The sequence below is a fragment of the Myotis nattereri genome (genome assembly GCF_964212035.1).
Source record: "Myotis nattereri genome assembly, chromosome: 11".
Lineage (NCBI taxonomy): Eukaryota > Metazoa > Chordata > Mammalia > Chiroptera > Vespertilionidae > Myotis > Myotis nattereri.
The window spans coordinates 7,321,582-7,339,976 of record NC_138086.1 but is presented as its reverse complement, the minus strand read 5'-3'; the positions used below and the strand labels follow the sequence as shown (position 1 = coordinate 7,339,976).

Here is an 18,395-nt window from a genome sequence, read left to right as displayed (position 1 = left end):
ACTCCCCATATTGATGACCAACTAATGCCCTCAGGAAAACCGCAGGCTGGAGTTTTCCATTGAGATGTTAACTAAACAATAATCTGTACTTGTACCTACAGTTTCCCTGAATTAGCCATCCTGAAGCCAGTGCTCTCAGCTTCTGGAAATTTACTTCTCTCATGTAAGGATTCTGGTTATCAAATGTGGGAAACTCTGATTCAGGGATGCTTTTGCCAATCTTTGGTTTAGCAGCAGCTTCACTATAAAGTGTGTGGGAGACAGGGAATAACTACTTATTTTGTGGGAGCCAGCATGGGGGGTTCTGAAAAATCTCTCCTCCATTTGACTGATATTTTTAAAAGGTCATTCCAATTTACAGAATTGATGAAAGTGGCAAGTTAGGGGACTGCTGAGTCATGGATGGTGGTGATAGCTTGGCCTTATGATGGTCTTCAAAATGGAGTTGTCAGATTTGTGGATAAAACCAGGAGAACTTGTAGGTGGATTGTTTTTGAAAAGTAAGGCAAAGAGAGGAATCAAGTGAGATTCCTAGATTTTTGATCTGAGGAACTAGATGAAGGTGATGATATCTCTGAAAAATAAAGTGGAGTTTACAATCATGTCTGCTATATTCAATGTGATGATGTATACATGGACTTCAAGCAGAGATGGGTGGTTGTAATATAGGATCGCCCGGTGAGGAATAAGTCTTTTTTTCCTTTTAATATATTTTTATTGTTGATATTATTACAGATATCTTCCATTTACCCCTCTTCTCCCTCCTCCTCTGAGCCTCTACCCCCCGACCCCAGGACTTCACTGCACTACTGCCTGTGTCCAAGGGCTATGCATATTAAGTATACAAGTTCTTTGGTTTATCTTGTATTGTCTCCCCAGTCCCAACCCTGAGGTATGTCAGTCTGTTCCGTGCCTCCATGCTTCAGTTCTTATATTGTTGGTCAATTTATTCTGTTCATTAGAGTCTACAAATAAGTGAGATCATATGATATTTGTCTTTCTACCTTTGGCTTATTTTACTTAGCATATTATTTTCCAGGTCCATCCATGCTGTCCCATAGGTAAGAGATTCTTCTTTTTTTACAGCTGCATAGTATTCTGTAGTTTAAATTTTCTACAGATTTTTTTACCATTTATCTTGTGTTGGGCACTTGGGCTGTTTCCAAGTCTTAGCCATTATTAATAACTAGTGGTCTGTTGCACAAAATTCGTGCATGGTGGTGGGGGGTGTCCCTCAGCCCAGCCTGTACTCTCTCCAATCTGGGACCCCACAGCAGATGTTCAACTGCCCGTTTAGGCCCAATGGGATTACAATGGGGGTTGGCAGTTGGACAACCCCCTTGCAATCCAGGACCACTGGCTCCTAACTGCTCACCTGCCTGCCTGCTGGATAGCTCCTAACAACTCTGCCATCTGGCCAGCTGACCCCAACTTCCCTCCCTGCTGCCGGCCTGCTTGTCTGCACTTCTGCTGGCCTGATCACCAAAACTGCCCTCTCCTTCTGGTCTGATCGCCCCTAACCACTTCTGCCTCAGCCTCACCACCATGGCTTTGTCCGAAAAGATGTCTGGAAGGTCTCACGGTCTAATTAGCATATTACCTTTTTATTATTATAGGTAGGATATGACATAGTGCCATAACTATAACATATCTACCAGTATTACTTTATGAGAATATGTACTTCATGCAATTGGAAGGCATCTAATAAATTACACTGTATATATTGTATGTAGTAGGAAATATTGTATTCATAGCAATAATATACACCCTGTGACTTCCTTTCCTGATTTGGAAATGGTTTCTAGTTTTTTTGAACATTTTCTGGCCCCTGATTTTTTTTTTTTGTCATTCTGTGGAACTTTATTTACAGTTTATTGCACATGATTTGAGGTCTTTAATTTCTAACCACCAAAGATTGAAAAGGCTATTTTTCCCATGAAGTTTAACATTAACATTAGTGAATTCATGTATTCATGTGTTTTTATTGTAAACATCTGAATTATTTCCATTGCCATAGATATTGAACTCATAAGCGTGGACCATGCACAGGCTGGCAGCAAGCCAGAAAACCACTCTGAAAGCACAGATACTCTGCATAAAGAGAAAAGTCATAGAACAATATTTAATGTTCAACCTGAGTCACCTCAGAATGTTACATGTATTGACTTCTTTATTCATATAATATCAGGAACTCAACTGCTTGGTTGGTGATGGGGTTGACCTGGTTTTGGGAGGATTATTCCTGTAATAATATGGGAAAGGGGGCTGAATCTTTATTCTTGGTTGCTTGCTCCTCCCAGCACCTTCATCTTTCTTCTTGTCCTCAGCTTCTTGAGTATCTTCTCCTTCATCTTCACCTCCTTCTTCCTCTTTGCACCCTCAAATTCTTCCTTGGCACCTTCTTCCTCTTCGTCTTCCTCAACCTCTTCATTCTCCTTCTCCTCCTCTTCAGCTTCTCTTTCAGAGGGAGGTTTATCCTTAGCTTCTTCAGCTTTTGCAGCCTCAATGGTCTCCTCCACCTCAATCTGCTCCTCCTGGATGTGGCTGGTGTATTAAGAAGGGAAGGAGCGAGCGGACATCTGTAGGAGCTGGTCTGTAAACCACCATAGGCAGATCTTCCAAAGACCTGGGAACTCTGGGAGTAGCTGCTGGCTATGCTTCCCACCCTGGTGAAACTGAGCCGGGTCTCCTCACCTTCCAGGAGTTTCCTGTAAGCTGCAATGTCAACGTCCAAAGCCATCTTCACATTGAGGAGGTCCTGGTATTTTAAATATCATGCCATTTCACTCTTTGTAGTTCCCAACTCATTTTCTAATTTGTTGATTGTGTCCTGCATAGCACTAATGTTGGCATTCTGCTTATCCTGCAGCTCTCATAGCTGCTTTTCCAGCGCTTCATTCATGCCCCGGCATGCTTCCATATCCAGAGTCTTGGCCTTGAGCAGGCAGCAGCTCTCAGACACCTTGTCCTTGGTGGTGCACACTGCTTCAGTGTTCTTGGCAGTGCTCTCAGTCAGCACAATGAAGTGGCTCTTGAACCATTCTTCGGCATTCTGTATGTTCTTGGCAGCCAGCTTCTCCTACTGGACACGGTTGTCCCTGAGCATGGCGGGTGCATCCTGCTGTCAGCCTGGCGACCAGGGCCCTCTGCTCCAAGCCCCACCCAAGCCCCAGTGCCTCCTAACCGGGTCCCGAGGTTGCACCCCCAATCCCGCTGCCCTCTCCTCTCCTCATGCTGCATGATCTCTGTGCCTGTCCCCCGGGCTGGGGCTGCAGGACTCCTGGCAGGGAAGCCACAGATGCTGCAGGCTTCCAGCACCCATCCCCCTGGTTGGGGCTGCAGGACTCCTGGTGGGGCTGAGAGGACTGGGCACTGCCATGTTGTGGCTTTGGGCACTGCCATCTTTGTGACAGAGTGATGCTTAATTTGCATATTACTCTCTTATTAGATAGGATGCTGCTTTGAACATAGGGGTGCATATATTTTTTTCAGATTGCTGTTTGGGGTTTTTAGGATATATTCCCATCATGGTGTCACTTAGTCAAATGTAAGTTCCATTTTAAATTTTTTTTAGGAAACTTCATACTACTTTCCACAATGGCCACACCAATCTGCATTCCCACTAGCAGTCAACTCGTGTTCCCTTATCTCCACATCCTCTCCAGCCCTTGTTGTTTTTTCATTTTTTTATAATAGCCATTCTGATAGGTGTGAAGTGATATAACATACTGGTATTAATTTGCATTTCTCTGATAATTAGTGACTTTGAGCATTTTTTCATATGACTCTTGGCCATTTGTATGTCCTCTTTGAGAAAAGTCTATTCAGGTCTCCTGCCCATTTCTAAATTGGATTGTTTGTCTTCCTTTTGTTGACTTGTATGAGTATTTTATACATTTTGGATATTAACCTGTTATCAGATGTATCACTGACAAATAAGTTCTCCCATACAGTTCCCTTTTCATTTTTATGGTGGTTTCTTTTGTTGTGCAGGAGCTTTTTATTTTGATGTAGTCCCATTTGTTTCTTTCCCCTTAATTTTCTTTGCCCTAAGGGATTTATCTCTAAGCATATTGCTATGTGAGATGTCTGAGACTTACTGCCTATGTTATCCTCAAAGATTTTCAAGGTTTCATGCTTTACATTTAAGTCTTTTATCTACCTTGAATTTATTCTTCTGTATTGTGTAAGTTGGTGGTCTAGTTTCATGTTTTTGCTTCCCAGCACCATTTGTTGAAGAGACTGTCTTTACTCCATTGTATGATCTTGCTTCCTTTGTCAAATATTAATTGAGTGTAATGATGAGGGTCAGTTTCTGGGTTCTCTGTTCTGATCCATTGGTTTATAAGCTTGCTCTTGCTCTTGTTTTGGTTTTAATGGCTTTGTAGTATAGTTTGATATCTGGTATTGTGATCACTCTGCTTTGGTTCTTTTTTCTCAAGATTTATTCAGCTATCTGGGGTATTTTATGATTTCATATAAATTTTTGGAGTATTCTTTCTAGCTCTGTACAGTATGCCATTGGTATTTTAATAGGGATTGTGTTGAATCTGTAGATTGCTTTAGGTACTATAGACATTTTAATGATGTTAACTCTTTGAATCTATGAACATGGTATATGCTTCCATTTGTTTGTATCTTCCTCTATTTCTTCTTTAAAAATCTTTATACATTAAGGTATTACATATGTGTTCTTATCTCCCATTTCCCCCCTCACCTCCCTGTTGTCTGTGTCCATTGCTTAGGCTTATATGCATGCATACAAGTCCTTTGGTTGATCTCCCCCACCTTCCCCTTCCTTCCCTCTGAGGTTTGATGGTCTGATAGATGCTTCTCTGTCTCTGGATCTGTTTTTGTTCATAAGTTTATGTTGTGCATTATATTTCATAAATGAGTGAGATAATGTGATATTTATCTTTTTATTATAAGTACCGCGCGCTAACCGATTGCGCGACTGGAGCTCCGATATTTATCTTTTTCTGACTGGCTTATTTCGCTTAGCATAATGCTCTCCAGTTCCATCCATGCTGTTGCAAATGATAAAAATTCCTTCCTTTTTACCACAGCATAATATTCCATTGTGTAGATGTACCACAATTTTTTTAATCACCTCATCAGCTGATGGGCACTTAGGCTGTTTCCAAATCTTAGCTATGGTGAATTGTGCTGCTATGAACATAGGGGTGCATAGATCCTTTCTGATTGGTGTTTCTAGTTTCTTGGGATTCCTAGAAGTGGGATCACTGGGTCAAATTATTTTTAGATTTTTGAGGAAACTCCATACTGTTCTCTACAGTGGCTGCACCATTTCAATGTCCTATAGTTTTCCAAGTATATGTCTTTGACATCCTTGGTTAAGTTTATTCCTAGGTATCTTTTTTTCTTGTTGTTGCAATGGTAAATGGTATTGTTTGTTTAGTTTCTCTTCCTGAAAGTTTATTATTAGTGTATAAAAATGCTATCAATTTGTGGATGTTGATTTTGTATCCTGCTACCTTGCCAAATTCATTTAGTAAGTCTAACAGTTTCCTGGTGAAATATTTAGGGTTTTCTATGTACAACATCATGTAATCTGCAAACAATGACAGTTTTACTTCCTCCTTTCCAATTTGGATACCTTTTATCACTCTATGTCTGATTGCTGTGGCTATGACGGTGGTACTATGTTGAATAAGAGTGGTGGAAGCAGACATCCTTGTCTTGTTCCTGTTCTTAAGGTAAACACTTTTAGTTATTGCCCACTGAGTATTATGTTGGCTGTAGGTTTATCATATACTAGAGGTCCAGGGAACAAAAAATGTGCACTGACAAGGTGTACCGTAGCCTGGACTGTGCTCTCTCACAATCCGGGAGCCCCATGATTGATTGCCCCAAAGAGGTAGGCCCAGTTCACTGGGCCAGGGCTCTGTGATGGAAAGCGCCCCCACAGAGGAAGGCCTCCCCCACCCACTGAGGCATCGCTATGGGGTGGCCTGGGTCTTTCTCTTTGAGGAAATTGTGGCACCACTGATTGATTGCCCTGTCAGCCAGTGGCCTGGGCCTCCCTCTGCAGGGGCTTCATGTGATAGACAGCACCCCGCAGAGGGAGGCCCTGCCCACCCGCTGCAGCCCGCCAGTCAGTGGCCTGGGCAACCCTCTTTGGGGCAATTGTGGAGCCCCCGATTGATTGATTGAACCAGCCAATCACATTGCACTCGTCTTGGCTGTCCTGGCGTTGACTGGTGTCATACTGTGGTCCTCCAGATGATAGTTCTGCTGTTCGGCCATTTGGTCGATCTGCATATTATGCTTTTATTATTATAGATGACCTTTATTATGTTGAGGTATGATTCATCTATTCCCACTTAGAGTTTTTATCAAAAAGGGTGCTAGATTTTGTCAAATGCTTTTTCTGCATGTATTGACATGATCATATTATTTTTATCTTTTAATTTGCTTATGTGATTTATCACATGTATTGATTTGCTAATATTGTACCAGCCTTGCATCCCTAGAATAAATCCCACTTGAACACGGTGTGTGATCTTAATATTTTGCAGGATCCGATTTGCTAATATTTTGTTGAAGATTTTACCATCTGTGTTCATCAGGAATATTGGCCTGTAATTTTCTTTCTTTGTAGTGTCTTTATCTGGTTTTGGAATTAGGATAATGCTAGCTTCATAAAAAGAGCTTTCTCTTTTTTGAAATAATTTGAGGAGGATAGGTGCTAATTCTTTGGGTGTTTGGTAAAATTCTTCTATAAATCCGCCTGGTTCAGGACTTTTATTTGCTAGAAATTTATTTCTTTGCTGTCTGTTGTTATATTGCCTCTTTCCTTTCTGATTTTATTTAATTAAATTAGTTTTAGGTGTAGATATTTTATTAGTGATTTTTCTTGTTTGTTAAGGTGGGCCTATAGTGCTATGAACGTCCCTCTCGAGACTGCTTTCACTGTGTTCCATTGGTTGTGTGTTCGTTTTCGTTTGTCTTTGATTAATCTCATTGGTAACCCATTCATTGATTAATAATATGCTATTTAGCCTCCATGTATTTTAGTGTTCTTGAGGGTTTTTTTTTTTTATTGTAGTTGGTTTCTAACTTCATGTCATTTGATGCGAGAATATGCTTGGTATTACAGCAGTCTTCTTGAATTTGTGTAGCATTGTTTTGTGCCCTGACATGTGGTCTACCTTTGAAAATGTTTCATGTGAAGAGACACTTGAGAAGAATGTATATTCTGTTGCTTTAGGGAGAAATGTTCTATAAATATTCCTCAGATCCCTCTAATCTAGTGTGTCGTTTATAGCCTCTGTTTTCTTGTTAATTTTTTATCTGTAATCTCTATCCACTGATATCTGGGTGTGTTACCATGCCCTACTATGGCTGTATTGCTGTCAACATCTCCCTTAAAATCCATCAAATTTTAGGTATTTGGGTGCTCCTATATTGAGGTATCAGTCTTATTCAAGGACTCTGCAGGAAGGGTCTTCCTTCTGGAAGAAACAGACTCTTAGATATTGTTGTTGGTTGTTTTCCATGGTCCCGGCCTGTGCTTAACAAATCCTGAAGACTTTAACTTTATAGACACATTAAAAAGATAAGCAGAGAATTACTGAATCGAAATAGAGAAAGAGCTATATAGATGATTTAGTGTTTAACTTAAGACACAGTGATCTTTAAAACATCATTCAAGTTGTAGGCTATACTGTTCTGTTATCAACTTTCCAGTGTCCTATTAAGCAGACATGCCTACAGAAGTGAGACTAATAACCCATGTTATTCTGTAAGAGTTGTTATTATTATTTATGTATCAAGAGATTGTAGAGTAACTCCATAGAACTGTCAATACTTTGATCTATACCTCTTCAACATATTTATTTATAATAGAAAAATTTCATTAGATTTCTATGGTAAGGTGGTAACATTGAAGTAAGGCATTTTGTTTTCCTGTGGTTCAGAAACCGTGAGGAGATGGTTGCATACGTGAAATCTAAAGGAACACTTTGTCTTACTGTCCATGTGCCCTTTTCTCTCCTACAAGGAAGGGATAGATCGAATCACTCAACTAATTGTTTTTTGGAGTTTTTTTATTTATTTTTATTTTTTAGTATATATTTTTATTGATTTCAGAGAGGAAGGGAGAGGAAGGTGAAAACATCAGTGATGAGAGAAAATCATTGGTTGGCTGACTCCTGCTCATCCCGCCCTCCCCACAGCTGGGGATCAAGACACCAACCTGGGGCTGTGCCCTGAATAGAATTGAACTGTGACCTCCTGGTTCATAGGTCAATGCTCAACCAGTGAACCATACCAGTTGGGCTACATAGCTTCTTAATGGGAAGAAGAAAAGTTCCATTTTGAATATAAATAGGGAGAGGGGAGTTCCCACTGTGATGTCCCAAAGTCAGATTTTGTGTTACTTCCCACATTAGCTTATGAGGAACAGCTACCAGCAGCAGTTCAGAGTTCTCACTTGAACCATTTTGCTTCCTCATCTGTGAGCACTTAGCTTCCAAAGGTCAGAGTGAGTAGCCCAAGGGACACCTGAGAAGTGCCCAGTGTTCCCCCAGTCCTTTAGGAGAGAGGTCAGGCACAAGGGTTCTATAGGCCTACTGTGAGTTCAGAGTTTTCTCACAAACAGGACACTAGTGGCCAATACAGAAGGACACTGTTGGGCAGAGGCATTGCAGTGGGAAATGTTGTAAATCAATCCTAATGCTATGGTTTTGTTTTCTGATGCTCAAGGGCTTGGAAATCAAGACCCTAGAGATTCACAACTGCGACTTGTCTTAGTGGGTAAGACTGGAGCAGGAAAAAGTGCCACAGGGAACAGCAACCTTGGAAAGACAACATTTAATTCCAGCATTGCAGCAAAATCTATCACCAAGGCCTGTCAGAAAGTGAGCCTCACATGGAATGAAAAATTGTCATTGTGGACACACCTGGCATTCTCAACCCTGAAATACAGGATGCTGACACACATAGTGAGGTTGCTAATCGCATCCTTCTGACCTCCCTCAGGCCTCACACTGTGCTCCTGGTGGTCTTTGCTGGGCTGGTACACAAAGGAAGAACAAAAGGCCATGGAGAAGATGCTATCAATATTTGGTCCCAAAGCTAGGAGATACATGACTCTCTTATTCACCCAGAAAGATGTCTTGGATGGCATGCATGATGATTACTTCCATGATTACTTAAAGGTAGCACCAGAAGGCATTCAAGAACTAATGGAGCAGTTCAAGGATTGTCACTGTGAGTTCAACAATAAGGTGACAGGGGCTGAGCAGGAGGCTCAAGGGACACAGCTGCTGGACCTTGTCCAGACCATGGTGATGAAGAACAAGAGAGAATTCTACTCTAATAAAATGTACCAAAGGGCAGAGGTGGAGATTCAGAAACAGATTCTAACTATATAAGAAAAATACAGAGCTCAGCTGAAGAGGGAGAAAAGAAAGTTAAGAGAGGAGTATGAAGAGAAAATCAGAAAGCTGGAGGATAAACTGTAGCAGGAAAGAAGAAAGGCAGAAATAGAAAGTGAATTTGAAGAAAGGGAGAATTACTATTCCTCAGACAGCAAAATGCCAGACGTGAAGTTGAGAGTCAGGGATGAATGCTTGACTTAATCTTCAGAAGATTGAGAGTAATCTGGAGAGAGATCTGATCTCTGTTCAAGGAAGATTAGGCTAATTAAAATCTGTCTATATTTCCTGTATATTTTCAGGTATGTCTTCCCCATATAACTCATTCCCCAAAGTCAGAGCTCTCTGTTTCTGTCTCTCAGGCTCTCAGGGCTGGGGCGTGTAGTAAAATCAGTCTTGGAAATTGGTAGAGTTTTGGTTTATGTAAGAGGGAAGGAACACATTTTCAATTTTTAAAACTCCAAAGCAAAATGTATGGATGCTCCCTATCTTCTGAATTCTAAGAGACAGAGAGAAAATGAATGCAGGAAATCAAAAGACCATGACCCCTTAGTAAAGTTTCCTCCTTTAGATTCTTTCTAGATTGGCACATAATCTCAACCTGTGGCTTCTACTCCATATTTTTATCTTTAGCAACACAATGCTCATTTTACACATGTAGTTAGAGAAATCAATGCTTTGATAATTATGCTTTGATAATCATAGATAATCTATAGATAGAGATGCTTATGGAATTCTTTCTATATGTACATAAATTTGGTGAATTTAATTTTTATGGAAGGACTGAAATTGGTCCTTATCATCTGCCCACTGGAGAACTAATATTTGTCTGGAAACTGTTTCTCAGAACTTAACTAAGTGAAATGCCAGAAAGAACAAAAAATAAGAGATTAACATTTAACAGAACAATGTTCAGTATATTCAGATGTTTCTGTAGAAAGTTGTTGACCAACCTCAAGGTAACCACTTGGCTGAATAACTAGTTCTCTTCTTTTCTTATGAAACTAACTGTTGCTACTACACTTCCATCACTCTACAACTTGATTACTTACTGCTAGGTGAGTCATCCCCACACTTCTGCTTCCATTCATTTGAATTGTTTGCTCAGTTACTATAATAAAATTTTTCTGTTTTCTCATATTTGTGCAAAACTGGAATCTCTTTTACCTTATAAAATATCACTAATTCTTCTAAGGCAGTGGTTCACAACCTTCCTAATGCCATGACCCTTTAATACAGTTCCTCATGTTGTGGTGACCCCCAACCATAAAATTATTTTTGTTGCTACTTCATAACTGTAATTTTGCTACTGTTATGAATCATAATGTAAATATCTCATATGCAGGATGTATTTTCATTGTTACAAATTGAACATAATTAAAGCATAGTGATTAATCACAAAAACAATATGTAATTATATATGTGTTTTCCAATGGTCTTAGGCGACCCCTGTGAAAGGGTCATTTGACACCCAAAGGGGTCACGACCCACAGGTTGGCGACCCACAGGTTGAGAACAGCTGTTCTAAGGGTACTGGAATAAATTTCACGTTTTGATAAAAATTCAAGAAAATTCAAGATCATTTTGGAGCATCTCTTGGTCTACACCCTAATATGCATCTTCTCCATTCTCCATTTGAACCACATTCTTAATCTCTCTGCTCATCAGAGATCACATTCTCCTTGGATTTATTCATTATGTGCTGATAGAAACTATGTGTATCCATGCTTTCTGAGATCATTGTAAGTTTCCTGGGGGGGGGGTATCCCTTTAATATATGGATAACAGTACTTGAAATTTATCCCTTTTCTAATTGGTACTCTTATCCTAATAATTCATAGGCTTTTCCGAGCACATTTCCATGTTCTACCAGTATGTCCTGGTGTTCACATGCCACTGTTCTTGTTCTGCCATCTTAAAAGTATCTTTTCCATTTCCTACTCAATTTTGTCCCCAATATACCTGCCCCTTATTTCCCCCAAACACAAATGAATTTAGATTGTACATTTAATGTAAGTTAGCAAAGATTCAAGGATATGAGATATATGATTCTATTATTCACCTGGAAAGATGACTTGGATGGCATGGAGTTCCATGATTACTTAAATGAAGCACCAGTGACTGATTCTTTCAGAAAAAGTCACTCACAGTGTGACATATTTGATTTCACTCTGCAGAATAAGGAGTTCACTGTGTCTATTAAAATTCATTGGATTTTTACACAAAATTATGAGGTTGGAAGTTAACATCCTCTTGTATCCGGAGCTTCTCAAAACATATATTGAACCAAAGAGTCACACACCTAGCATGAAAAAATTAAATACAGGCTTAATATGAAAAAAGTCTTTAAGAGCTCTGTGGTACAACTCTGTGTAAATGCATTCACTTATTCCTAGCCTTGCATTCAGGTTAATGCTGTAGATGAGGCAAAGGAAAAGGTGCTGCTCTTGTTAAGCTGTGAGAAGATGAGTAGTCCATGTGAAAACCCCATGTGAGAGCAGTGTTGCCCATTTGTCTCTCAAGGCAGAAGGCAGACAGAGGTCTTGATAAATACCATGCATTGTGGATAATATGATGGAAGAATGAGGCATGTTCCTCTTTCTGAAAAGTGGTGGGATTTTATACTATTCATACATTCACTTACAGTCAGTGATTGTTTTAAGTTCATGGAAGATTTCATACCAGACATTGAGAACCTAGAGAAAGTAAAATAAAGTCCCTTTTGAGACTGGCTTCCTTCACTTAGCACTATTTTGAGAATCATTTAAGTTGCTTGTCAATAGATGCTCTCTTACTGATGAGTAGTATCCCACCTTATGGATGTACCACAGTTCCTTTATTACTTCTTCTTTATTTATATTTATGCCCCTAATTTATTTATCTTGTCAAATTGCATTGGCTAAAACCTCTACTATAACAATGAATAATAATGGAAGGGCTTTCTTTCTTTGTTCCATGATATGCCTTTAGTGTTTCCCTGTTAAGTGAGTGAGATACTGGAATACAGGAGTATATGGTGTGTGTGTGTGTGTGTGTGTGTGTGTGTGTGTGTGTGTTTGTGTAATCATATTAAGAAAATATCTCCCAATCACTATTGTCTTTAGAGTTTTTATCATTCACAGTAATTAATTTTGTCAAAGGTTTTTAAAATTCCACTAGGTGGTACTTGGGTGGCAGCCTGTGCAGCCAAACTCTGGAGAAGTTCTCTGTGATGCAGAAGCTGAGCACTGAGGAAACCACATACACCGAATGAGTCCATAGGTAAAATATCCAATGAGGAGGACAGGAGAGAAGTTTATGTCCTCATGTCATAACCAGTATTTTTGGAGCTGGTAAAATGAAGTGGAGACACAAATGGCTGCCAGATAGGCATAAGTGTTGTACACCTCCTCCTAGGGCTAGAAAAGCAACTAAATCCAAATATATCCAGCCTGAATTAACAAATTAACCACAGTTGAGGAGACAAGCTCAATAGAATAAAAAGATAAGTAACCATTACGGTTGAATGACTGGAACAACTGGTCTCTATGATGTACACTGACCACCATGGGGAGACGCTCAATGCAGGATCTGCACTCCGGTGGTCAGTGTGCTCCCACAGGGGGAGAACCACTCAGACAGAAGCTTGGCTCATAGCTGGTGAGTGCAGCTACCAGGGTGGGAGCCTCTCCCGACTCCACAGCAGCACTACCATATGGTAACAGCAGGCACCACAGGAGCCCTGATTTGGGCTCCTCCTTAGCTGCCTGATTTTGGTGCACTGTTACATCTCTCAGCATTCCCAGCCTGTGAAAGGGCGCAGGCTGGGTTGTGGGACCACCCACCAAGTGCACAAATTTCATGCACTGGGCCTCTAGTTTTAATAAGAAAGGGCAGAGGATGCTTAGAGAATGGAGCTTGCCAGTCATAACCCATGTGGAACCACCACTGTACTCAGGAAGTGAGTGGCAAAGTACCTTCCAGCATGCTCTTAGACATCTGCAGGGAGCACACTATGCCAGAGTGAGCTCCCACATGAGGCCTCCTCACCAGCCTGCTGAGACCAAGTGTCCTAGGATCCCGCTCCAAGACTCCACAGTGAGTGCAATCCAGGGCAAACCTTGTTCCCCACCCCCACCACAGACTCCAAAACTGTGCTTCTAGCATAACCCAAAGCCACCCAGCACCCACACTACCCCCAGCACGTGGACCTACTGCCAGGATGATGCTGAGCAACCCAGAGAATGCCACAGGGGAGCTCTGACTATGCAGTCAATCCATGCATAACCCATGAAACTCAGGACCATCCAGAGCAAGGCCCTGGGTGAAAGGGGAGAACAGACTGAGTGACTCAGGGCAACCAGCCCCAACTCCACACTGACGAGGGGAAAACTGGAGCAACCCAGTGCATATCTCACTCCAGCTACATGAAAATGGGACTGTGCGACTCCAAGTAACCCCAACCCTCTACTCCTCAGCCTCTGGGACAGTCCTGCAGAGGCTACCTGGAGCAACCAAGCACACGCCTTACTCTGTGCCATAGGAAAGCACTGATGAGGAAACCTGGATCAAGCTGTTGTGCTCAGCCAGGGGCCACAGGACAGTGGTGCAAGTGCACAGCCAGAAGGACCTATGGTGCTACCCTGCCATGGATGCCAAAGTTGCACAGAAAATTGCCTGCCAGAGGGCTCTGGGTCCTCAAAGGGCATAGCACATTACAGAACTGTACACACCCTCCCACCACCCTGAGCATCTGAAGGAGACAACTGAGGGACCAGATTTATGGGACAATTAGATACAATTCAGAGTACAGACAATAAATGCAAGAGACTCAAGGCAGACCCAGGCTTTGGCCTAACAATTTGTGGATCATTGCCCTGATAGGTCTAATACCTCACAAGCCCCAAGTAGGGTGCACAGGGCCAGAAAGAGACAGTAAAAGTGGGGAGACAATAAAACAACCCCCCAAGGAAAGAAAAGGAGGCTCACCAGAAAAGGAAGTAAGTGAAACAGCGGTATGCAATATGTTAGAAAATTTATTCAGAGTAAGGGTCATACAGTCCATAAACCAGACAGATGAAAAAATCAACAACTTATGTAAGAATGAAGCTGAAATAAAAAACATGATATAGCTACAATAAAAAACACGATGGAAGGTTTCAACAGTAGACTAGAAGAAGTGGAGGACCAAATTAGTGAGTTAGAAGATAGGATAGTTAAAACCCAATCTAAACAGCAACTGGATAAGAAATTAGAAAGCAGGAGGAGAGCCTCGGGGAGTTTGGGAGCAACATGAAACAAAGTAACGTATGATTAATAGGGGTTATCAAAAGACAAGAAGTGGAGCAAGGATCAGAAAACCTAATTGAAAAAATAATGACAGAAAACTTCCCTGATTTGGGAAAGAAAAAGTCACACAAGCAAAGAGAGTCCCAAACAAGTTGAACCCCAAAAGACCCACACCAAGACAAGTCATAATTATAATGGCAAACATTAAAGACAAAGAGAGAATCTTATAAAGGCTGCAAGAGAGAGACAAAGAGTTACCTACAAAGGATCTCACATTAGATTATCAAGTGATTTCTCAACAGAAACACATCAAGCCAGAAGGGAATGGAATGAAATATACAAAGTGATGCAAAGCAACAAACTGATTTCAAGAATACTCTATCAAGCAGGGCTATCATTAAAAATTGAAATCAGGAGCTTCACAGACAAAAACAAAATGCAAAGGGAGTTTATCACTACCAACCCAGCAATGCAAGATATGCTAAAGGGACAGTTGTAAAAAGAAGAAATAGAAAGAGAAGAAGGAACACAGGCATAAAAAATAGGAATACTAGTAGTTAGCATTGTTTTTCTTCTCACATATATCTTTGTTGATTTCAGAGAGGGAGCGAGAGGGAAGAGAAATACAAACATCAATGATGAGAGAGAATCATTGATTGACTGCTTCCTGCATGTCACCTACTGAGGATCAAGCCCTAACCCAGGCATGTGCCCTTGACCAGAATCAACCCTATGATCCTTCAGTCCACAGGCTGATTCTTGATCCACTGAGCCAAACCATCTAGGGCTAGAGCTAGTTCTTTGAAAGCATAAACAAGGTTGATGAACCTCTAGCCAGGCTCATCAAGAAACAGAGAGATAGGACCGAAATAAACAAAATCAGAAATGAAAGAAGTGAAGAAACAACTAACCTCACAGACATACAAAGGATTGTAAAAAATACTACAAACAACTCTTTTCTAATAAACTTGACAATGTAGTGAAATGGACATATTAATAGAAAAAATACACGCTTCCAAAACTCAATCAGGAAAGAATAAAAAAACCTGAATATGCTGATAACTACCGATGAAACTGAAGCAGTAATAATAATAAAAAACTTCCAGCAAGTAAAAGCCAAGGCCCGTATGGGGAGTTTTATCAAACACTCAAAGAACAACTAAAACAGAATATTCCAAAAACTTCCTCAGAATATTCCAAAAACTTCAAGAGGAAGGCACATTTCCATGCTATTTCTATAAAGCTAAGATTACCCTAAAACCAGATAAAGACACTACAAAAAAGAGAATTACAGGCCAGTACCCCAGATGAACAAAGATGCTGAAATCCTCACCAAAATTATAGCGAATCAGATCCAGAATTACATTAGAAAGATCATATACCATGACCAAGTGGGATTTATTTCAGGGATGCAAGGCTGGTACAATATCCACAACTTATTAAACAAGATACATCATATAAACAAATTGTGAAACAAAAATCACATAATCATATCAATTGATGCAGGAAAAGCATTTGACAAAATCCAATACCGTTTCTTGATAAAAACTCTTAGCAAAGTGGGAATAGAGGGATCATACCTCAAAATAATAAAAGCATTATATGACAAGCCTACAGCCAACATCATACTCAATGGGCAAAAACTAAACTCATTTCCCCTAAGAACTGGAACAAGACAGGGATGTCCAATTTCACCACTCTGATTTGACATAGTACTGGAAGTGCTAGCCATAGTGATCAGACATGAAGGAGATATAGAAGGCATCCAAATTGGAAGAGTAGGATAAAATTACAATTATTTGCAGATGACTTGATATTGTACATAGAAATCCCCCAAAACTCCATCAAAATATTACTAGACTAATAAATGAATTTGCCAATGTAGCAAGAGACAAAATTAACACTCAGAAAACTATGGCTTTTTGTATACCAATAATAAACTCTCAGAAAAAGAAACTAAAAAACTATCTGATTTACCATTGCAACAAAAACATTAAGACACCTAAGAATAAATTTAAGTAAGGAGGTAAAAGACCTGTACTAATAAAACTACAGGATGTTTTATAAAGTGATAGATGAAGGTATAAACAAGTGGAATATGGATTGGTAGAATCAACATCATTAAAATGGCCATACTATCCAAAGCAATCTATAAATTCAATGCAATCCCAATTAAAATACCAATCGCATATTTCATAGAACTAGAACAAACTCTCCAAATATTCATGAAGAATAAAAAAAGACCCAGAATAGCTGCAGCAATCCTCGGAAAGAAGAACAAAGTTGGAGGGATCACAATACCAGCTATCAAGCTATAGTACAAAGCCACTGTTCTCAAAACTGCCTGGGATTGACACAAGAAAAGACATATAGACCAATGTAACAATACAGAGAACCCAGAAATCAACCCAAGCCATTATGCTCAATTAATATTTAATAAAGGAGGCAAAGCATACAATGGAGTCAAAACAGTCTCTTCAATAAATGGTGTTGGGAAAATTGAACAGATACATGCAAAAAATGAAACTAGATCAACAATTTACACCATACACATAAATAAATCAAAATGGCTAAAGGACTTAAATGTAAGACAGGAAACCATAAAAATCCTACAAGACTCCATAGGCAGCAAAATATCAGGCATTTGTCATAGCAATATCTTTACCGATACAGTTCCTAGGACAATGGAAACAAAAGAAAAAGTAAACAAATGAGACTACATCAAAATAAAAGTCTTCCGCACAGCAAAAGAAAGCATCAACAAATCAACAAGAGAGCTAACTGCATGGGAGAACGGATTTGCCAATGTTATATCCCATAAGGGTTTAAACTCCAAGATTAATAGGGAACTCATACAACTCAAAAAATGGGCAAAGGGGCTAAATCGATACCTTTTGAAAGAGGACGTACAGAAGGCCAAGAGATATATGAAAACATGCTCAAAGTACCGATCATCCGAGAGATGCAAATCAAAACGAACATGAGTTATCATCTCACACCTGTCAGAATGGCTATCATCAATAAATTCACAAAGGACATGTTCTGGCAAGGATATGAAGAAAAAGAAACCCTCCTGCACTGTTGGTGGGAATGCAGATTGGTGAAGCCACTGTGGAGAACAGTATGGAGTTTTGTCAAAAAATTAAAAAGGGAACTCCCATTTGACCCAGTAATCCCACTTCTAGGAATATATCCAAAGAAATCAGAAACATAATCAGAAAGCATATAAGCACCAGTATATTCATAACAGCATAATTTAAAATAGCTAAGATTTGGAAATAGCCTAAGTGCCCATCAGCAGATGAGTGGATTAAAAAACGGTGGTACATCTATAGAATGGAATACTATGCTGCGGTAAAAAAAGATGGAATTCTTACCATTTGCAACAGCATGGATGGATCTGAAGACCTTTATGCTAAGAGAAATAAACCAGTTGGAGAAAGATAAATTTCACATTATCTCACTCATTTGTGGAATATAAGGAACAACATAAACTGATGAACAAAAATAGATCCAGAGACAACAAAGTATAGAATAGACCATCTAACCTTAGAGGGAAGGTGGGGGTGAGGGAGAGTAAGAGATCAAACAAAGGACTTGTATGCATGCATATAAGCATAACCCATGGACACAGACTCTAGGGGGGTGAAGGCATGTGCTGGGGGGTGGGAACAGTCAGGGTGAGGTCAATGTGGAAAAAATGACTCATATGTAATAATTTAAGCA

General features: G+C 40.0%; 1 pseudogene across 1 annotated transcript; it reads left to right on the top strand.

Annotated features, from left to right (window-relative positions):
- The first annotated feature begins 8,702 nt into the window (after nt 1-8,702).
- LOC308527294 (GTPase IMAP family member 4-like) lies at nt 8,703-9,398 on the top strand (annotated as a pseudogene). The gene has a single exon. The product of its transcript is annotated as a GTPase IMAP family member 4-like (transcript).
- The last annotated feature ends 8,997 nt before the right edge of the window (nt 9,399-18,395 follow it).